This window comes from Globicephala melas, chromosome 1 (assembly GCF_963455315.2).
Source record: "Globicephala melas chromosome 1, mGloMel1.2, whole genome shotgun sequence".
Taxonomy (NCBI): domain Eukaryota; kingdom Metazoa; phylum Chordata; class Mammalia; order Artiodactyla; family Delphinidae; genus Globicephala; species Globicephala melas.
Window position 1 is genome coordinate 71,120,579 of NC_083314.1, and position 20,949 is coordinate 71,141,527.

The 20,949-nt window shown below is 60.7% G+C and overlaps 12 non-coding genes across 12 annotated transcripts; 6 read left to right on the top strand and 6 right to left on the bottom strand.

Moving 5' to 3' along the window:
• Positions 1-4,040: 4,040 nt before the first annotated feature.
• On the bottom strand, positions 4,041-4,111 carry TRNAG-GCC (transfer RNA glycine (anticodon GCC)). Its single transcript has one exon. It is a non-coding gene; the product is annotated as a tRNA-Gly (tRNA).
• A 1,127-nt stretch (positions 4,112-5,238) lies between these two features.
• Positions 5,239-5,321, bottom strand: TRNAL-CAG (transfer RNA leucine (anticodon CAG)). Its single transcript has one exon. It is a non-coding gene; the product is annotated as a tRNA-Leu (tRNA).
• A 572-nt stretch (positions 5,322-5,893) lies between these two features.
• On the top strand, positions 5,894-5,965 carry TRNAD-GUC (transfer RNA aspartic acid (anticodon GUC)). Its single transcript has one exon. It is a non-coding gene; the product is annotated as a tRNA-Asp (tRNA).
• An 830-nt stretch (positions 5,966-6,795) lies between these two features.
• On the top strand, positions 6,796-6,867 carry TRNAG-UCC (transfer RNA glycine (anticodon UCC)). The gene has a single exon. It is a non-coding gene; the product is annotated as a tRNA-Gly (tRNA).
• Positions 6,868-7,153: 286 nt separating this feature from the next.
• Positions 7,154-7,225, top strand: TRNAE-CUC (transfer RNA glutamic acid (anticodon CUC)). Its single transcript has one exon. It is a non-coding gene; the product is annotated as a tRNA-Glu (tRNA).
• A 4,352-nt stretch (positions 7,226-11,577) lies between these two features.
• TRNAG-GCC (transfer RNA glycine (anticodon GCC)) lies at positions 11,578-11,648 on the bottom strand. Its single transcript has one exon. It is a non-coding gene; the product is annotated as a tRNA-Gly (tRNA).
• Positions 11,649-12,775: 1,127 nt separating this feature from the next.
• On the bottom strand, positions 12,776-12,858 carry TRNAL-CAG (transfer RNA leucine (anticodon CAG)). The gene has a single exon. It is a non-coding gene; the product is annotated as a tRNA-Leu (tRNA).
• A 572-nt stretch (positions 12,859-13,430) lies between these two features.
• Positions 13,431-13,502, top strand: TRNAD-GUC (transfer RNA aspartic acid (anticodon GUC)). Its single transcript has one exon. It is a non-coding gene; the product is annotated as a tRNA-Asp (tRNA).
• An 833-nt stretch (positions 13,503-14,335) lies between these two features.
• Positions 14,336-14,407, top strand: TRNAG-UCC (transfer RNA glycine (anticodon UCC)). Its single transcript has one exon. It is a non-coding gene; the product is annotated as a tRNA-Gly (tRNA).
• Positions 14,408-14,693: 286 nt separating this feature from the next.
• On the top strand, positions 14,694-14,765 carry TRNAE-CUC (transfer RNA glutamic acid (anticodon CUC)). The gene has a single exon. It is a non-coding gene; the product is annotated as a tRNA-Glu (tRNA).
• Positions 14,766-19,120: 4,355 nt separating this feature from the next.
• TRNAG-GCC (transfer RNA glycine (anticodon GCC)) lies at positions 19,121-19,191 on the bottom strand. The gene has a single exon. It is a non-coding gene; the product is annotated as a tRNA-Gly (tRNA).
• Positions 19,192-20,318: 1,127 nt separating this feature from the next.
• TRNAL-CAG (transfer RNA leucine (anticodon CAG)) lies at positions 20,319-20,401 on the bottom strand. The gene has a single exon. It is a non-coding gene; the product is annotated as a tRNA-Leu (tRNA).
• Between the last annotated feature and the right edge of the window lie 548 nt (positions 20,402-20,949).

Consider the following 20,949-nt stretch of genomic DNA (forward strand, 5'->3'; position numbering starts at 1 on the left):
TGGACTCTCCAGCAGCACTGCTTCTCCCCCACGGCGACAGCGGCGGCGGCACCGACGGCGCTGTCACACGCGGTGCCTTCTGACAGCGCCGGATCCCCTGTGGAAAGGAGCACCGGTGGGCAGACGGGTGCTTCGCAACACCGCAGCAGGTTTCCTGAACGCCCTTGCCGGTGCCTTGGGGGTGGCTGACAGTGTGGGATGAAGGTGTTTGTGGCCGTGGTCGGTGGCCACCCCACGCGGGCTAGGGAACGGAGCAGAACGAGCCCATGGAGAGAGGGCGGCGGTGGGCCGCGTGCTGGGAGGTGCGAGGAAGGACCTGGGGTGTCTGGCTGGAGCACGGGCAGGAGCGAGAGGTGTTGGGCTGGCGGGGACCTGGCCCGGGAGAGCGGCTGGCCGCTCAGGCAGGGGCTCAGCAGAAGCTTGGTGTGGTGGTGGTACCCGGCCCGGCACGTGTGTGCGGGTGGGTCAGATCAGGGGGCGGAGTGGGCCTGGAGTAGGGTGAGTCTGAGGAGCGCTGGCAGAAGTGAGACTTCCGGGCAGGACATTTGACAGTCGGGCCTGGGATACAAGGGGCAGGTGGCAGGGAGAGGGGTCCGAGCCTCCAGGCTGGGGGGAAGGGCGGGGTGTGTGAGTGGGCTGTGGGGCGTGGAAGATGGTGGGAGAGGACCCCTTCGCGGTGGGGTGGCGGGTGAGCGCCCCAGACTGGTGTGCTGTGCGGCAAGGTGGTCAGGCCAAGCAATGGGTTGTTACTGGGGGCGGTGGGTAGGAGGCGGGCAAGAGAACAACAGAAACGGAGTGCACCACAGGGGCTAGGTGGGGGTCCGAATCGGGTGGGGGCATTCTACTGCCCCAGAGACACACATCACCTCTCATCGGGAGAAACCATCCAGCCTCAGGTGTGTGTGGCGGCGGGGGTGGGGGGAGGAGGGGTTGAGGTTGAAAGAGGCCAAGGGAGAAGTCCCGTCTGATCCAGCAATCCCACTCCTGGGTACGTACCCGGAAATGGCGAAACAAGAGTTCAGAAAGGCCCAGGCACCTCCATGTTCACAGCGGCACTATTTGCACTAGCCAAGACACGGAAAAAAACCCAAGTGCCCGTCAACGGGTGGCCAGTACAAGAAGAGGTCGTATCTATGTAGTACGAGCTATCACTCAGCCATCAATAAAAAAGAATGAACTATTGCCATTTGCTGCCACAAGACTGCTCCCCGAGAATATTACGCTTCGTGAAGTATGTCCGACAGAGAAACACAAAGATACGTGGAATCTCAAAAGTACTACCACTGAATCTATGTGCGAAACAGAAACAGGCTCACAGACCTGGAAAACGCAGTGATGGTTACCCGAGGGAGAAAGGAGGGGTGGAGGGATAAATTAGGAGCTCGATGAACCGATACACAGTACTTCATATAAAGGAGATAAGCAACAAGGATTTACAGAATAACACAGGGAATGATATTCAATATCCTGCAATAACCTATACTGGAAATCAATCTGAAACAATATTAGACATGGAAAACAGTATCCCCTTTGCTGTACACCTGAAACTAACTCCATGTGGTTACTCAACTCTTCTTCCTAAACCACAAGTACTAATCCTTAAAAGTAAGTAAGTAAATAAATAAATATATAAATAAATAAATAGGAGGAACTGAGCCATCAGATGATCCAGCAATCCCCGTCGTGGGTACACAGCCGCCAAAGAGAAAAACTGTTGTTTGGAGAGATCCACGCACCCCCGTGTTTGTAGCTGCGCTACGTGCCACAGCCAAGACACAGAAAAAACCCATGTGCCCATCAGCAGTCGGCTGACAGAAAAGGATGTGGTATATATGTACTGGGGAGTATTACTCAGCCATTTCAGAAAATGAAATATTGCCATTTGCCACACTAAGGATGGTCCTAGAGATTATTACACTTGGTGAAGTAAGTCTGACAGAGAAGCACAAAGATACGTGGAATCTAAAACGTAATAGAAAAGAATGTATGTGCAAAAGAGAAACAGACTCCCAGACAGAGAAAACACACTGATGGTTACCCAAGGAGAAAGGGAGGGGTGGAGACATAAATTAGGAGCTGCGATGAACAGATACACCGTACTTCATATAAAAGACATAAGCAGGGGGCTTCCCTGGTGGCGCAGTGGTTGAGAGTCCGCCTGCCGATGCAGGGGACACGGGTTCGTGCCCCGGTCCGGGAAGATCCCACATGCCGCGGAGCGGCTGGGCCCGTGAGCCATGGCCGCTGAGCCTGCGCGTCCGGAGCCTGTGCTCCGCAACGGGAGAGGCCACAGCAGTGAGAGGCCCGCGTACTGCAAAAAAAAAAAAAAAAAAAAAGACATAAGCAACAAGGATTTCCAGTATAACACAGGGAATGATATTCAATGTCGTGTAGTAAGCTATCATGGAAAGCAATCTGAAACGTTATTAGACATGGGAAACAGTATCTGCTTTGCTGTGCACCTGAAACTAACTCCATATTGTTAATCAACTTTTCTTCCAAAATTACAGCTAGTCGTTCTTATAAGTAAGTAAGTAAATGAATAAATAAATATTAAATGCATAAATAAAAACAACACACTAAAGAAATAGGTGAAATAGGGGCTCTCATATGATCCAGCAATCCCCATCGTGGGTACACATCGGCAGAGGAGAGAAACTGTCATTTGAATAGATCCATGCACCCCCATGTTCACAGCAGCACTACGGGCCACAGCCAAGACATGGACAAAACCCAAGTGCCCATCAACCGATGGCTGGCACGGGAAGACGTGATATATATGTACTGTGGAATATTACTCAGCCATACAAAAGAGTGAGATACTGCCATTTGCACCAAGAAGGAGGGACCTAGAGTATATTACACTTAGCGACGTAAGTCAGGCAGAGAAGCACAAAGATACGGGGACTCTAAAGCGTACTACAAACGAACGTATGTGCCAAAGAGAGACAGACACACAGACATAGAAAACACACTGTTCGTTACCCAAGGGGAAAGTGTAGGGCAGGGGAAATTCCGGAGCTGTGATTAACAGAGAGGAAATACTATACATAAAGCACACAAGCAACAAGGATTTACCGTACAGCACAGGGAACTGTATTCATGTGTCGTGATAACGTATAACGGAAAATAACCTGGAAAAGGACATATAACTGAATCACTTTGCTGTACACCTGAAAGTAACACAATGTTTAAACCAACCATACTGCTACGAAAAGGAGAAGACGACGAAGGGGAAAACAGGGCAACGGGACAGAGGCAAGGGCAGGATCCTTGACAACGTAGGATTTGGAAAGGATCGGGGGGAAAAGTGGCGAGATAGGAGGGGGGAGGGGGGTGTTTGTGGGAATAGGCAGGAGGCTGAGGTGGTGGTGCTGGGGGTGCTGTCCCGAGGGCTGATGCTGTTGGTGGGAGCAGAGGTTCAGGGGAGGGGGTGGTGTTTGTCGTGCTGATGGTGCTGGTGGCAGTAGCGGTGGAGGAGCGGGCCGGTGTTGGAAACGTGTTTCTGTTGAGGGTCAAAACGTGAATCTAGAGTGTAGTCTGCGATGATAGTGTGGACTTCTTTGGAACTCCTCGTGCAAGTGAGCGCTTTTGGGACTCTCTAGGAAACTGGGATGTATCGCTCCCAGAGGTGGCGACTTGCTTGCTGCTGGTTGTGCAAAGATAGTATAATTTTCGGAGTGGGGGCAGAGTGAGGCAGAGAGCTTGGACACGTGGCGAAAGGTGAAGAGGTTGGGCTGTGCGGGTGCCAGTGTGGGGTGTTCCTTACGGTGACAAGCGGGACACAAGCGGGGTCGGGGTCAGGAAGAGAACAAGGACAAGGAAGGGTCTGGGCGAAAGAGTGGCTCAGCCCGCGAGGTGTCAGGTCCTGGAGGCCTGGCTCCCGGGTGTGTGTGGGGTGGGGGCGTCTGCGTGGGAAGGACAGGGGCCGGGAAGGTACGGTGGTGAGCGAGCTGTTGCAGGACGGGTGCCTTGAGTGTGGCACCTGGGAAACCCAGCTCCGCTTTGGGGCTGCGGGCACCAAAAGGGGACGCTGCGTCTGCATGGGCCGGGAATCGAACCCGGGCCTCCCGCGTGGCAGGCGAGAATTCTACCACTGAACCACCCATGCACCGATGGCCGCCGGCGCCCGCCGCTGCCCCAGCGGCGCTCGCCGCCAACCGCCGGACCCTGGTCACTGCTCGCCGCGTGGGCATGGGCTCCATTTGAGCAGGAGGCCGACGGGCCACCTGAATGAGAGGCTCCAGGCACTCTGGCGACCCCAGGGCGCGAGGCGGTCGGAAGCACCGAAGGATGGAGGGACGCAGGCGGGCTCGGCCCGTCCTGCGCTTTCTCTGCCGTCCACGGGCTCGGCCCGTCCTGCGCTTTCTCTGCCGTCCACGGAGCCGATTGACTGTCGGTGTCGCCAGGCGAAGCCAGGAGGCGAACCGGCCTGGCCCGCGCCCGAATCCCGGTCAGGGCAGGCGAGGCGTGGCCGGTGCGGCTGAGCACCGACGTTCCTCTCAGCCGCCGCCCGGCTCCGACGCAGCCAGGCAGGCAGGCAGGTGTGGTCCGGCCAGGGTCCCAAGGCGAAAAAGCACCGAGGGCACGCACCACAAGGCAGTCAGGACGCTGTCGGCGGCCACCTCGCTGTGGCTGTGGAGGGAATGGAATGGGCAGGCAGGCCGTTGGGTCTGGCGGGAAGGACAGGATGTTGGAAAGAGGGAGAGCTGCTGCTGGCGGAAGTGGAAGGAAGGCTGTGAGAACGAGTCCGCTGTTCACCAGGCAGAAGTCGGAGGGCGGGCGAGGCGTGGAGGGCTTTCCACACGCGGCCGTTCTGCGTGTGGCGGTGGTGGGGGCGGGGTGGGGCGGGGGAGAGGCCGTGGGTGGGAGGGGCGAAGGCAGGCAGGCAGGCAGGCAGGCAGGCAGGCAGGAAGACCAGCAGCAGCAGCCGCCAGCAGGTGAGGAAAGATGTGCTGCGAAGGACTGAAGGGCTTCCCGGTGTGGGTGCAGGTAGGAGGGGGCGTAGGAGCTGGCGGGGAGGGCGTTTTTCCGGAAAGCCCGTGGCCGGAGGGTTCGTAGCGGGCCGTTTCTGCCAGGCCCGCGGCCGTGGCTGAGAAGGCCCCGCGTCTGAGAGGCGTGGATGTCCGGGCCGCAGTTTGGAGAGGCGGCAAGAGTGCAAGGCGCGAACGGACTGGAAGGCAGTAAAGCGCTGCCATAGGGCCGGGTGCGTTTGTCGGGCGGGCCAAAAGGCTGGCTTGTCAGGAGTGGGATTCGAACCCACGCCTCCAGGGGAGACTGCGACCTGAACGCAGCGCCTTAGACCGCTCGGCCATCCTGACGGCGGGCCTGGGCGTGCGCGTGGCCGTTCGGCTGGCTGGGACCCGACGCGACGCGCAGCCCGGTGCCCTTGGCGGGACGCGGTGCTCCGCGCCAGGCGCGCGGCCGTGTGGGGGAGCGACGGAGCGGGCGCGCGGCGGCCGACGGGGAGCAAGGCCAGACGACGCGCCTGGCTCCGCCGCGGTGGCGTCCTCGCCCAGCCCTGGCCCCGGACGGAGCCGGGCCGCGTCTTGCCAGCCCCTGCCGCCGGCCCCCACCCGCGCCTCTCCTCGCCGGCCATGGCCAGGCGCGCGCCCACCCCCTCCTCGCAGCCTTGCTTTCGGTCTCGGGCCCCCTCCTCCCGGCGCGATCCCCTCGTCGGAGGCAATAGGCAGCGCGCACTCGGAGCTTTCAGCGCCACTCGGGTCCGGGTCCCTGTCGGGTCGGGGGCTGCTGCTTTGGAGGACGCGGTTGGTGTGGCGTTGGGTCGGCTCGGGCACGTGCCGGGCGCCCGTGGTGGGCAGGGGGCCGGAGGGCAGGGGGAGGCGTCGGCAGTCAGCCCGAGAGCGTCCGGGCGCGGGGGCGGTGGCCGCCGTCCTCGTTAGTATAGTGGTGAGTATCCCCGCCTGTCACGCGGGAGACCGGGGTTCGATTCCCCGACGGGGAGGCAACACGCCCCCTTTTGGTGGCTGGCGCCGCTCTCTGTCCCGCCGCCTATCTCCCAAGGACCCTGCTTGTCCGCCCTGTGCCCTCCGTCCTCCAGCGAGGCGCAGGGCCCCAGCGCGTGCCCAGCCTGCCCACCCTCGACCCCCTCCAGCCCTTCCTCGTCGCCGGGCACTCAGTCGCCACGGCCGAGCGACGGCCTCCTCTGGACACCACAAGCTCTCGATGACGTTGCGGCCCGCCCAAAGTGGCTGTCTCCGTGGGCTCCTTGCGTCGCGACGCAAGGCTGCGCAGCTATGCACAGCTGCATAGGTGCCCAGCTGCCGGGACGGGTGGGAGGCGGATGAGTGCCGTTCCCTGTCGGTGCGGGAAGTGGCCTGGCCAGGCGCCGGGTGGAGAAGGGCTTTGGCGAGCCGGGGTGCTGGAAGATGCGTGCGCCGGGGGCGGGGGCGGGCCGCGGCGTGGAGCCGAGGGACCTGGAGCAGCAAGGCAGCGAGAGCGCCACCCTGAGGCGATCGGGCGGGTGGTCTAGGGCAGCTTCGTGGGGCTGGCGCGGGTGGGGCGCCGGGGGGCCTTGGTGGCGTCTGTGACGTCACAGAGCTGCCGGCCGGCGTGGCGTCGGGGCAGGGCTGCTCCAAGCGGCGGCGGCGGCGGCTGAGGAGGAGGAGGAGGACGAGGAAGAGAAAGGGGAGCAGAAGGAGGAAGAGAAGGAGGAGGAGTCGGAAGAGAAGGAGTCGGAGGAGGAGGAGGAGGAGGAGGGGGAGGAGGAAGCGGCGACGAGAGTGCGCTCGGGCGAGCCCGGTGCCGGCGTCTCGGGGCGGCCCGGGCTGTGCAGCGTTGGTGGTATAGTGGTGAGCATAGCTGCCTTCCAAGCAGTTGACCCGGGTTCGATTCCCGGCCAACGCAGCGGACTGACCTTTTGCCGCGCTCCGCGGGCGGCCGGCCGGCCGGCCGGCCGGGGGCCTGTGAGGGAGAGCTGGGAGCAGGGAGCTCGGCGGCCCTAGCGGCTCTTCTTGTGTGTGCGAGAAGCAGGCGCGCAGTGTTCTGAGGGTGCTGCGAGCAGGAAGGACGGGAGGACACGTGGATTGCCAGGGGCGGCGCGTGGCTGGACTTGGAAAGGCCGGGTCTTGGCGCCAAGGTGGCGCCGAGCGGCTGCTATGGGTCGAGCAGGAGCCGTGGTAGAGCCCGACGCTCCCTGGTGGTCTAGTGGTTAGGATTCGGCGCTCTCACCGCCGCGGCCCGGGTTCGATTCCCGGTCAGGGAAGCCTTTCTTCTTCCTCTCTACCTGACACCGTCCACATCCCACTTTTAGGCCACGCTTGCTCCGCGGCCTCGGCGTCGCGCCCTGCCCGACAACAGCCGCCCGGTGCCCTGCACCTGCAGCCCAAGCCCTGCCAGGCAACGTCCACCCTCCCTGCCCGGCCAGACCTTTTGGCCGCACTGGCGCGCGCCCACTCGAGGCCTTCGACGTCCCGTGTCTTCGTTTTCACACGCTTGCCTCAGCCCCAAACACGAATGGCCGGGGCGGCGCCTCTCCCCGCCGAGGCTGTGTCCACGAGCAAACGCCCCCGCCGGTGTTTGGACTCTCCAGCAGCACTGCTTCTCCCCCACGGCGACAGCGGCGGCGGCACCGACGGCGCTGTCACACGCGGTGCCTTCTGACAGCGCCGGATCCCCTGTGGAAAGGAGCACCGGTGGGCAGACGGGTGCTTCGCAACACCGCAGCAGGTTTCCTGAACGCCCTTGCCGGTGCCTTGGGGGTGGCTGACAGTGTGGGATGAAGGTGTTTGTGGCCGTGGTCGGTGGCCACCCCACGCGGGCTAGGGAACGGAGCAGAACGAGCCCATGGAGAGAGGGCGGCGGTGGGCCGCGTGCTGGGAGGTGCGAGGAAGGACCTGGGGTGTCTGGCTGGAGCACGGGCAGGAGCGAGAGGTGTTGGGCTGGCGGGGACCTGGCCCGGGAGAGCGGCTGGCCGCTCAGGCAGGGGCTCAGCAGAAGCTTGGTGTGGTGGTGGTACCCGGCCCGGCACGTGTGTGCGGGTGGGTCAGATCAGGGGGCGGAGTGGGCCTGGAGTAGGGTGAGTCTGAGGAGCGCTGGCAGAAGTGAGACTTCCGGGCAGGACATTTGACAGTCGGGCCTGGGATACAAGGGGCAGGTGGCGGGGAGAGGGGTCCGAGCCTCCAGGCTGGGGGGAAGGGCGGGGTGTGTGAGTGGGCTGTGGGGCGTGGAAGATGGTGGGAGAGGACCCCTTCGCGGTGGGGTGGCGGGTGAGCGCCCCAGACTGGTGTGCTGTGCGGCAAGGTGGTCAGGCCAAGCAATGGGTTGTTACTGGGGGCGGTGGGTAGGAGGCGGGCAAGAGAACAACAGAAACGGAGTGCACCACAGGGGCTAGGTGGGGGTCCGAATCGGGTGGGGGCATTCTACTGCCCCAGAGACACACATCACCTCTCATCGGGAGAAACCATCCAGCCTCAGGTGTGTGTGGCGGCGGGGGTGGGGGGAGGAGGGGTTGAGGTTGAAAGAGGCCAAGGGAGAAGTCCCGTCTGATCCAGCAATCCCACTCCTGGGTACGTACCCGGAAATGGCGAAACAAGAGTTCAGAAAGGCCCAGGCACCTCCATGTTCACAGCGGCACTATTTGCACTAGCCAAGACACGGAAAAAAACCCAAGTGCCCGTCAACGGGTGGCCAGTACAAGAAGAGGTCGTATCTATGTAGTACGAGCTATCACTCAGCCATCAATAAAAAAGAATGAACTATTGCCATTTGCTGCCACAAGACTGCTCCCCGAGAATATTACGCTTCGTGAAGTATGTCCGACAGAGAAACACAAAGATACGTGGAATCTCAAAAGTACTACCACTGAATCTATGTGCGAAACAGAAACAGGCTCACAGACCTGGAAAACGCAGTGATGGTTACCCGAGGGAGAAAGGAGGGGTGGAGGGATAAATTAGGAGCTCGATGAACCGATACACAGTACTTCATATAAAGGAGATAAGCAACAAGGATTTACAGAATAACACAGGGAATGATATTCAATATCCTGCAATAACCTATACTGGAAATCAATCTGAAACAATATTAGACATGGAAAACAGTATCCCCTTTGCTGTACACCTGAAACTAACTCCATGTGGTTACTCAACTCTTCTTCCTAAACCACAAGTACTAATCCTTAAAAGTAAGTAAGTAAATAAATAAATATATAAATAAATAAATAGGAGGAACTGAGCCATCAGATGATCCAGCAATCCCCGTCGTGGGTACACAGCCGCCAAAGAGAAAAACTGTTGTTTGGAGAGATCCACGCACCCCCGTGTTTGTAGCTGCGCTACGTGCCACAGCCAAGACACAGAAAAAACCCATGTGCCCATCAGCAGTCGGCTGACAGAAAAGGATGTGGTATATATGTACTGGGGAGTATTACTCAGCCATTTCAGAAAATGAAATATTGCCATTTGCCACACTAAGGATGGTCCTAGAGATTATTACACTTGGTGAAGTAAGTCTGACAGAGAAGCACAAAGATACGTGGAATCTAAAACGTAATAGAAAAGAATGTATGTGCAAAAGAGAAACAGACTCCCAGACAGAGAAAACACACTGATGGTTACCCAAGGAGAAAGGGAGGGGTGGAGACATAAATTAGGAGCTGCGATGAACAGATACACCGTACTTCATATAAAAGACATAAGCAGGGGGCTTCCCTGGTGGCGCAGTGGTTGAGAGTCCGCCTGCCGATGCAGGGGACACGGGTTCGTGCCCCGGTCCGGGAAGATCCCACATGCCGCGGAGCGGCTGGGCCCGTGAGCCATGGCCGCTGAGCCTGCGCGTCCGGAGCCTGTGCTCCGCAACGGGAGAGGCCACAGCAGTGAGAGGCCCGCGTACTATAGAAAAAAAAAAAAAAACAAACATAAGCAACAAGGATTTACAGTATAACACAGGGAATGATATTCAATATCGTGTAGTAAGCTATCATGGAAAGCAATCTGAAACATTATTAGACATGGAAAACAGAATCCGCTTTGCTGTGCACCTGAAACTAACTCAATATCATTAATCAACTTTTCTTCCAAAATTACAGCTAGTAGTTCTTATTAGTAAGTAAGTAAATGAATAAATATTAAATGCATAAATAAAAGCAACACACTAAAGAAATACGTGAAATACGAGCTCTCATATGATCCAGCAATCCCCATCGTGGGTACACATCAGCAGAGGAGAGAAACTGTCATTTGAAGAGATCCATGCACCCCCATGTTCACAGCAGCACTACGGGCCACAGCCAAGACATGGACAAAACCCAAGTGCCCATCAACCGATGGCTGGCACGGGAAGACGTGATATATATGTACCGTGGAATATTACTCAGCCATACAAAAGAGTGAGATACTGCCATTTGCACCAAGAAGGAGGGACCTAGAGTATATTACACTTAGCGACGTAAGTCAGGCAGAGAAGCACAAAGATACGGGGACTCTAAAGCGTACTACAAACGAACGTATGTGCCAAAGAGAGACAGACACACAGACATAGAAAACACACTGTTCGTTACCCAAGGGGAAAGTGTAGGGCAGGGGAAATTCCGGAGCTGTGATTAACAGAGAGGAAATACTATACATAAAGCACACAAGCAACAAGGATTTACCGTACAGCACAGGGAACTGTATTCATGTGTCGTGATAACGTATAACGGAAAATAACCTGGAAAAGGACATATAACTGAATCACTTTGCTGTACACCTGAAAGTAACACAATGTTTAAACCAACCATACTGCTACGAAAAGGAGAAGACGACGAAGGGGAAAACAAGAGGGCAACGGGACAGAGGCAAGGGCAGGATCCTTGACAACGTAGGATTTGGAAAGGATCGGGGGGAAAAGTGGCGAGATAGGAGGGGGGAGGGGGGTGTTTGTGGGAATAGGCAGGAGGCTGAGGTGGTGGTGCTGGGGGTGCTGTCCCGAGGGCTGATGCTGTTGGTGGGAGCAGAGGTTCAGGGGAGGGGGTGGTGTTTGTCGTGCTGATGGTGCTGGTGGCAGTAGCGGTGGAGGAGCGGGCCGGTGTTGGAAACGTGTTTCTGTTGAGGGTCAAAACGTGAATCTAGAGTGTAGTCTGCGATGATAGTGTGGACTTCTTTGGAACTCCTCGTGCAAGTGAGCGCTTTTGGGACTCTCTAGGAAACTGGGATGTATCGCTCCCAGAGGTGGCGACTTGCTTGCTGCTGGTTGTGCAAAGATAGTATAATTTTCGGAGTGGGGGCAGAGTGAGGCAGAGAGCTTGGACACGTGGCGAAAGGTGAAGAGGTTGGGCTGTGCGGGTGCCAGTGTGGGGTGTTCCTTACGGTGACAAGCGGGACACAAGCGGGGTCGGGGTCAGGAAGAGAACAAGGACAAGGAAGGGTCTGGGCGAAAGAGTGGCTCAGCCCGCGAGGTGTCAGGTCCTGGAGGCCTGGCTCCCGGGTGTGTGTGGGGTGGGGGCGTCTGCGTGGGAAGGACAGGGGCCGGGAAGGTACGGTGGTGAGCGAGCTGTTGCAGGACGGGTGCCTTGAGTGTGGCAGCTGGGAAACCCAGCTCCGCTTTGGGGCTGCGGGCACCAAAAGGGGACGCTGCGTCTGCATGGGCCGGGAATCGAACCCGGGCCTCCCGCGTGGCAGGCGAGAATTCTACCACTGAACCACCCATGCACCGATGGCCGCCGGCGCCCGCCGCTGCCCCAGCGGCGCTCGCCGCCAACCGCCGGACCCTGGTCACTGCTCGCCGCGTGGGCATGGGCTCCATTTGAGCAGGAGGCCGACGGGCCACCTGAATGAGAGGCTCCAGGCACTCTGGCGACCCCAGGGCGCGAGGCGGTCGGAAGCACCGAAGGATGGAGGGACGCAGGCGGGCTCGGCCCGTCCTGCGCTTTCTCTGCCGTCCACGGGCTCGGCCCGTCCTGCGCTTTCTCTGCCGTCCACGGAGCCGATTGACTGTCGGTGTCGCCAGGCGAAGCCAGGAGGCGAACCGGCCTGGCCCGCGCCCGAATCCCGGTCAGGGCAGGCGAGGCGTGGCCGGTGCGGCTGAGCACCGACGTTCCTCTCAGCCGCCGCCCGGCTCCGACGCAGCCAGGCAGGCAGGCAGGTGTGGTCCGGCCAGGGTCCCAAGGCGAAAAAGCACCGAGGGCACGCACCACAAGGCAGTCAGGACGCTGTCGGCGGCCACCTCGCTGTGGCTGTGGAGGGAATGGAATGGGCAGGCAGGCCGTTGGGTCTGGCGGGAAGGACAGGATGTTGGAAAGAGGGAGAGCTGCTGCTGGCGGAAGTGGAAGGAAGGCTGTGAGAACGAGTCCGCTGTTCACCAGGCAGAAGTCGGAGGGCGGGCGAGGCGTGGAGGGCTTTCCACACGCGGCCGTTCTGCGTGTGGCGGTGGTGGGGGCGGGGTGGGGCGGGGGAGAGGCCGTGGGTGGGAGGGGCGAAGGCAGGCAGGCAGGCAGGCAGGCAGGCAGGCAGGAAGACCAGCAGCAGCAGCCGCCAGCAGGTGAGGAAAGATGTGCTGCGAAGGACTGAAGGGCTTCCCGGTGTGGGTGCAGGTAGGAGGGGGCGTAGGAGCTGGCGGGGAGGGCGTTTTTCCGGAAAGCCCGTGGCCGGAGGGTTCGTAGCGGGCCGTTTCTGCCAGGCCCGCGGCCGTGGCTGAGAAGGCCCCGCGTCTGAGAGGCGTGGATGTCCGGGCCGCAGTTTGGAGAGGCGGCAAGAGTGCAAGGCGCGAACGGACTGGAAGGCAGTAAAGCGCTGCCATAGGGCCGGGTGCGTTTGTCGGGCGGGCCAAAAGGCTGGCTTGTCAGGAGTGGGATTCGAACCCACGCCTCCAGGGGAGACTGCGACCTGAACGCAGCGCCTTAGACCGCTCGGCCATCCTGACGGCGGGCCTGGGCGTGCGCGTGGCCGTTCGGCTGGCTGGGACCCGACGCGACGCGCAGCCCGGTGCCCTTGGCGGGACGCGGTGCTCCGCGCCAGGCGCGCGGCCGTGTGGGGGAGCGACGGAGCGGGCGCGCGGCGGCCGACGGGGAGCAAGGCCAGACGACGCGCCTGGCTCCGCCGCGGTGGCGTCCTCGCCCAGCCCTGGCCCCGGACGGAGCCGGGCCGCGTCTTGCCAGCCCCTGCCGCCGGCCCCCACCCGCGCCTCTCCTCGCCGGCCATGGCCAGGCGCGCGCCCACCCCCTCCTCGCAGCCTTGCTTTCGGTCTCGGGCCCCCTCCTCCCGGCGCGATCCCCTCGTCGGAGGCAATAGGCAGCGCGCACTCGGAGCTTTCAGCGCCACTCGGGTCCGGGTCCCTGTCGGGTCGGGGGCTGCTGCTTTGGAGGACGCGGTTGGTGTGGCGTTGGGTCGGCTCGGGCACGTGCCGGGCGCCCGTGGTGGGCAGGGGGCCGGAGGGCAGGGGGAGGCGTCGGCAGTCAGCCCGAGAGCGTCCGGGCGCGGGGGCGGTGGCCGCCGTCCTCGTTAGTATAGTGGTGAGTATCCCCGCCTGTCACGCGGGAGACCGGGGTTCGATTCCCCGACGGGGAGGCAACACGCCCCCTTTTGGTGGCTGGCGCCGCTCTCTGTCCCGCCGCCTATCTCCCAAGGACCCTGCTTGTCCGCCCTGTGCCCTCCGTCCTCCAGCGAGGCGCAGGGCCCCAGCGCGTGCCCAGCCTGCCCACCCTCGACCCCCTCCAGCCCTTCCTCGTCGCCGGGCACTCAGTCGCCACGGCCGAGCGACGGCCTCCTCTGGACACCACAAGCTCTCGATGACGTTGCGGCCCGCCCAAAGTGGCTGTCTCCGTGGGCTCCTTGCGTCGCGACGCAAGGCTGCGCAGCTATGCACAGCTGCATAGGTGCCCAGCTGCCGGGACGGGTGGGAGGCGGATGAGTGCCGTCCCCTGTCGGTGCGGGAAGTGGCCTGGCCAGGCGCCGGGTGGAGAAGGGCTTTGGCGAGCCGGGGTGCTGGAAGATGCGTGCGCCGGGGGCGGGGGCGGGCCGCGGCGTGGAGCCGAGGGACCTGGAGCAGCAAGGCAGCGAGAGCGCCACCCTGAGGCGATCGGGCGGGTGGTCTAGGGCAGCTTCGTGGGGCTGGCGCGGGTGGGGCGCCGGGGGGCCTTGGTGGCGTCTGTGACGTCACAGAGCTGCCGGCCGGCGTGGCGTCGGGGCAGGGCTGCTCCAAGCGGCGGCGGCGGCGGCGGCTGAGGAGGAGGAGGAGGACGAGGAAGAGAAAGGGGAGCAGAAGGAGGAAGAGAAGGAGGAGGAGTCGGAAGAGAAGGAGTCGGAGGAGGAGGAGGAGGAGGAGGGGGAGGAGGAAGCGGCGACGAGAGTGCGCTCGGGCGAGCCCGGTGCCGGCGTCTCGGGGCGGCCCGGGCTGTGCAGCGTTGGTGGTATAGTGGTGAGCATAGCTGCCTTCCAAGCAGTTGACCCGGGTTCGATTCCCGGCCAACGCAGCGGACTGACCTTTTGCCGCGCTCCGCGGGCGGCCGGCCGGCCGGCCGGCCGGGGGCCTGTGAGGGAGAGCTGGGAGCAGGGAGCTCGGCGGCCCTAGCGGCTCTTCTTGTGTGTGCGAGAAGCAGGCGCGCAGTGTTCTGAGGGTGCTGCGAGCAGGAAGGACGGGAGGACACGTGGATTGCCAGGGGCGGCGCGTGGCTGGACTTGGAAAGGCCGGGTCTTGGCGCCAAGGTGGCGCCGAGCGGCTGCTATGGGTCGAGCAGGAGCCGTGGTAGAGCCCGACGCTCCCTGGTGGTCTAGTGGTTAGGATTCGGCGCTCTCACCGCCGCGGCCCGGGTTCGATTCCCGGTCAGGGAAGCCTTTCTTCTTCCTCTCTACCTGACACCGTCCACATCCCACTTTTAGGCCACGCTTGCTCCGCGGCCTCGGCGTCGCGCCCTGCCCGACAACAGCCGCCCGGTGCCCTGCACCTGCAGCCCAAGCCCTGCCAGGCAACGTCCACCCTCCCTGCCCGGCCAGACCTTTTGGCCGCACTGGCGCGCGCCCACTCGAGGCCTTCGACGTCCCGTGTCTTCGTTTTCACACGCTTGCCTCAGCCCCAAACACGAATGGCCGGGGCGGCGCCTCTCCCCGCCGAGGCTGTGTCCACGAGCAAACGCCCCCGCCGGTGTTTGGACTCTCCAGCAGCACTGCTTCTCCCCCACGGCGACAGCGGCGGCGGCACCGACGGCGCTGTCACACGCGGTGCCTTCTGACAGCGCCGGATCCCCTGTGGAAAGGAGCACCGGTGGGCAGACGGGTGCTTCGCAACACCGCAGCAGGTTTCCTGAACGCCCTTGCCGGTGCCTTGGGGGTGGCTGACAGTGTGGGATGAAGGTGTTTGTGGCCGTGGTCGGTGGCCACCCCACGCGGGCTAGGGAACGGAGCAGAACGAGCCCATGGAGAGAGGGCGGCGGTGGGCCGCGTGCTGGGAGGTGCGAGGAAGGACCTGGGGTGTCTGGCTGGAGCACGGGCAGGAGCGAGAGGTGTTGGGCTGGCGGGGACCTGGCCCGGGAGAGCGGCTGGCCGCTCAGGCAGGGGCTCAGCAGAAGCTTGGTGTGGTGGTGGTACCCGGCCCGGCACGTGTGTGCGGGTGGGTCAGATCAGGGGGCGGAGTGGGCCTGGAGTAGGGTGAGTCTGAGGAGCGCTGGCAGAAGTGAGACTTCCGGGCAGGACATTTGACAGTCGGGCCTGGGATACAAGGGGCAGGTGGCGGGGAGAGGGGTCCGAGCCTCCAGGCTGGGGGGAAGGGCGGGGTGTGTGAGTGGGCTGTGGGGCGTGGAAGATGGTGGGAGAGGACCCCTTCGCGGTGGGGTGGCGGGTGAGCGCCCCAGACTGGTGTGCTGTGCGGCAAGGTGGTCAGGCCAAGCAATGGGTTGTTACTGGGGGCGGTGGGTAGGAGGCGGGCAAGAGAACAACAGAAACGGAGTGCACCACAGGGGCTAGGTGGGGGTCCGAATCGGGTGGGGGCATTCTACTGCCCCAGAGACACACATCACCTCTCATCGGGAGAAACCATCCAGCCTCAGGTGTGTGTGGCGGCGGGGGTGGGGGGAGGAGGGGTTGAGGTTGAAAGAGGCCAAGGGAGAAGTCCCGTCTGATCCAGCAATCCCACTCCTGGGTACGTACCCGGAAATGGCGAAACAAGAGTTCAGAAAGGCCCAGGCACCTCCATGTTCACAGCGGCACTATTTGCACTAGCCAAGACACGGAAAAAAACCCAAGTGCCCGTCAACGGGTGGCCAGTACAAGAAGAGGTCGTATCTATGTAGTACGAGCTATCACTCAGCCATCAATAAAAAAGAATGAACTATTGCCATTTGCTGCCACAAGACTGCTCCCCGAGAATATTACGCTTCGTGAAGTATGTCCGACAGAGAAACACAAAGATACGTGGAATCTCAAAAGTACTACCACTGAATCTATGTGCGAAACAGAAACAGGCTCACAGACCTGGAAAACGCAGTGATGGTTACCCGAGGGAGAAAGGAGGGGTGGAGGGATAAATTAGGAGCTCGATGAACCGATACACAGTACTTCATATAAAGGAGATAAGCAACAAGGATTTACAGAATAACACAGGGAATGATATTCAATATCCTGCAATAACCTATACTGGAAATCAATCTGAAACAATATTAGACATGGAAAACAGTATCCCCTTTGCTGTACACCTGAAACTAACTCCATGTGGTTACTCAACTCTTCTTCCTAAACCACAAGTACTAATCCTTAAAAGTAAGTAAGTAAATAAATAAATATATAAATAAATAAATAGGAGGAACTGAGCCATCAGATGATCCAGCAATCCCCGTCGTGGGTACACAGCCGCCAAAGAGAAAAACTGTTGTTTGGAGAGATCCACGCACCCCCGTGTTTGTAGCTGCGCTACGTGCCACAGCCAAGACACAGAAAAAACCCATGTGCCCATCAGCAGTCGGCTGAGAGAAAAGGATGTGGTATATATGTACTGGGGAGTATTACTCAGCCATTTCAGAAAATGAAATATTGCCATTTGCCACACTAAGGATGGTCCTAGAGATTATTACACTTGGTGAAGTAAGTCTGACAGAGAAGCACAAAGATACGTGGAATCTAAAACGTAATAGAAAAGAATGTATGTGCAAAAGAGAAACAGACTCCCAGACAGAGAAAACACACTGATGGTTACCCAAGGAGAAAGGGAGGGGTGGAGACATAAATTAGGAGCTGCGATGAACAGATACACCGTACTTCATATAAAAGACATAAGCAGGGGGCTTCCCTGGTGGCGCAGTGGTTGAGAGTCCGCCTGCCGATGCAGGGGACACGGGTTCGTGCCCCGGTCCGGGAAGATCCCACATGCCGCGGAGCGGCTGGGCCCGTGAGCCATGGCCGCTGAGCCTGCGCGTCCGGAGCCTGTGCTCCGCAACGGGAGAGGCCACAGCAGTGAGAGGCCCGCGTACTGCAAAAAAAAAAAAAAAAAAAAAGACATAAGCAACAAGGATTTCCAGTATAACACAGGGAATGATATTCAATGTCGTGTAGTAAGCTATCATGGAAAGCAATCTGAAACGTTATTAGACATGGGAAACAGTATCTGCTTTGCTGTGCACCTGAAACTAACTCCATATTGTTAATCAACTTTTCTTCCAAAATTACAGCTAGTCGTTCTTATAAGTAAGTAAGTAAATGAATAAATAAATATTAAATGCATAAATAAAAACAACACACTAAAGAAATAGGTGAAATAGGGGCTCTCATATGATCCAGCAATCCCCATCGTGGGTACACATCGGCAGAGGAGAGAAACTGTCATTTGAATAGATCCATGCACCCCCATGTTCACAGCAGCACTACGGGCCACAGCCAAGACATGGACAAAACCCAAGTGCCCATCAACCGATGGCTGGCACGGGAAGACGTGATATATATGTACTGTGGAATATTACTCAGCCATACAAAAGAGTGAGATACTGCCATTTGCACCAAGAAGGAGGGACCTAGAGTATATTACACTTAGCGACGTAAGTCAGGCAGAGAAGCACAAAGATACGGGGACTCTAAAGCGTACTACAAACGAACGTATGTGCCAAAGAGAGACAGACACACAGACATAGAAAACACACTGTTCGTTACCCAAGGGGAAAGTGTAGGGCAGGGGAAATTCCGGAGCTGTGATTAACAGAGAGGAAATACTATACATAAAGCACACAAGCAACAAGGATTTACCGTACAGCACAGGGAACTGTATTCATGTGTCGTGATAACGTATAACGGAAAATAACCTGGAAAAGGACATATAACTGAATCACTTTGCTGTACACCTGAAAGTAACACAATGTTTAAACCAACCATACTGCTACGAAAAGGAGAAGACGACGAAGGGGAAAACAGGGCAACGGGACAGAGGCAAGGGCAGGATCCTTGACAACGTAGGATTTGGAAAGGATCGGGGGGAAAAGTGGCGAGATAGGAGGGGGGAGGGGGGTGTTTGTGGGAATAGGCAGGAGGCTGAGGTGGTGGTGCTGGGGGTGCTGTCCCGAGGGCTGATGCTGTTGGTGGGAGCAGAGGTTCAGGGGAGGGGGTGGTGTTTGTCGTGCTGATGGTGCTGGTGGCAGTAGCGGTGGAGGAGCGGGCCGGTGTTGGAAACGTGTTTCTGTTGAGGGTCAAAACGTGAATCTAGAGTGTAGTCTGCGATGATAGTGTGGACTTCTTTGGAACTCCTCGTGCAAGTGAGCGCTTTTGGGACTCTCTAGGAAACTGGGATGTATCGCTCCCAGAGGTGGCGACTTGCTTGCTGCTGGTTGTGCAAAGATAGTATAATTTTCGGAGTGGGGGCAGAGTGAGGCAGAGAGCTTGGACACGTGGCGAAAGGTGAAGAGGTTGGGCTGTGCGGGTGCCAGTGTGGGGTGTTCCTTACGGTGACAAGCGGGACACAAGCGGGGTCGGGGTCAGGAAGAGAACAAGGACAAGGAAGGGTCTGGGCGAAAGAGTGGCTCAGCCCGCGAGGTGTCAGGTCCTGGAGGCCTGGCTCCCGGGTGTGTGTGGGGTGGGGGCGTCTGCGTGGGAAGGACAGGGGCCGGGAAGGTACGGTGGTGAGCGAGCTGTTGCAGGACGGGTGCCTTGAGTGTGGCAGCTGGGAAACCCAGCTCCGCTTTGGGGCTGCGGGCACCAAAAGGGGACGCTGCGTCTGCATGGGCCGGGAATCGAACCCGGGCCTCCCGCGTGGCAGGCGAGAATTCTACCACTGAACCACCCATGCACCGATGGCCGCCGGCGCCCGCCGCTGCCCCAGCGGCGCTCGCCGCCAACCGCCGGACCCTGGTCACTGCTCGCCGCGTGGGCATGGGCTCCATTTGAGCAGGAGGCCGACGGGCCACCTGAATGAGAGGCTCCAGGCACTCTGGCGACCCCAGGGCGCGAGGCGGTCGGAAGCACCGAAGGATGGAGGGACGCAGGCGGGCTCGGCCCGTCCTGCGCTTTCTCTGCCGTCCACGGGCTCGGCCCGTCCTGCGCTTTCTCTGCCGTCCACGGAGCCGATTGACTGTCGGTGTCGCCAGGCGAAGCCAGGAGGCGAACCGGCCTGGCCCGCGCCCGAATCCCGGTCAGGGCAGGCGAGGCGTGGCCGGTGCGGCTGAGCACCGACGTTCCTCTCAGCCGCCGCCCGGCTCCGACGCAGCCAGGCAGGCAGGCAGGTGTGGTCCGGCCAGGGTCCCAAGGCGAAAAAGCACCGAGGGCACGCACCACAAGGCAGTCAGGACGCTGTCGGCGGCCACCTCGCTGTGGCTGTGGAGGGAATGGAATGGGCAGGCAGGCCGTTGGGTCTGGCGGGAAGGACAGGATGTTGGAAAGAGGGAGAGCTGCTGCTGGCGGAAGTGGAAGGAAGGCTGTGAGAACGAGTCCGCTGTTCACCAGGCAGAAGTCGGAGGGCGGGCGAGGCGTGGAGGGCTTTCCACACGCGGCCGTTCTGCGTGTGGCGGTGGTGGGGGCGGGGTGGGGCGGGGGAGAGGCCGTGGGTGGGAGGGGCGAAGGCAGGCAGGCAGGCAGGCAGGCAGGCAGGCAGGAAGACCAGCAGCAGCAGCCGCCAGCAGGTGAGGAAAGATGTGCTGCGAAGGACTGAAGGGCTTCCCGGTGTGGGTGCAGGTAGGAGGGGGCGTAGGAGCTGGCGGGGAGGGCGTTTTTCCGGAAAGCCCGTGGCCGGAGGGTTCGTAGCGGGCCGTTTCTGCCAGGCCCGCGGCCGTGGCTGAGAAGGCCCCGCGTCTGAGAGGCGTGGATGTCCGGGCCGCAGTTTGGAGAGGCGGCAAGAGTGCAAGGCGCGAACGGACTGGAAGGCAGTAAAGCGCTGCCATAGGGCCGGGTGCGTTTGTCGGGCGGGCCAAAAGGCTGGCTTGTCAGGAGTGGGATTCGAACCCACGCCTCCAGGGGAGACTGCGACCTGAACGCAGCGCCTTAGACCGCTCGGCCATCCTGACGGCGGGCCTGGGCGTGCGCGTGGCCGTTCGGCTGGCTGGGACCCGACGCGACGCGCAGCCCGGTGCCCTTGGCGGGACGCGGTGCTCCGCGCCAGGCGCGCGGCCGTGTGGGGGAGCGACGGAGCGGGCGCGCGGCGGCCGACGGGGAGCAAGGCCAGACGACGCGCCTGGCTCCGCCGCGGTGGCGTCCTCGCCCAGCCCTGGCCCCGGACGGAGCCGGGCCGCGTCTTGCCAGCCCCTGCCGCCGGCCCCCACCCGCGCCTCTCCTCGCCGGCCATGGCCAGGCGCGCGCCCACCCCCTCCTCGCAGCCTTGCTTTCGGTCTCGGGCCCCCTCCTCCCGGCGCGATCCCCTCGTCGGAGGCAATAGGCAGCGCGCACTCGGAGCTTTCAGCGCCACTCGGGTCCGGGTCCCTGTCGGGTCGGGGGCTGCTGCTTTGGAGGACGCGGTTGGTGTGGCGTTGGGTCGGCTCGGGCACGTGCCGGGCGCCCGTGGTGGGCAGGGGGCCGGAGGGCAGGGGGAGGCGTCGGCAGTCAGCCCGAGAGCGTC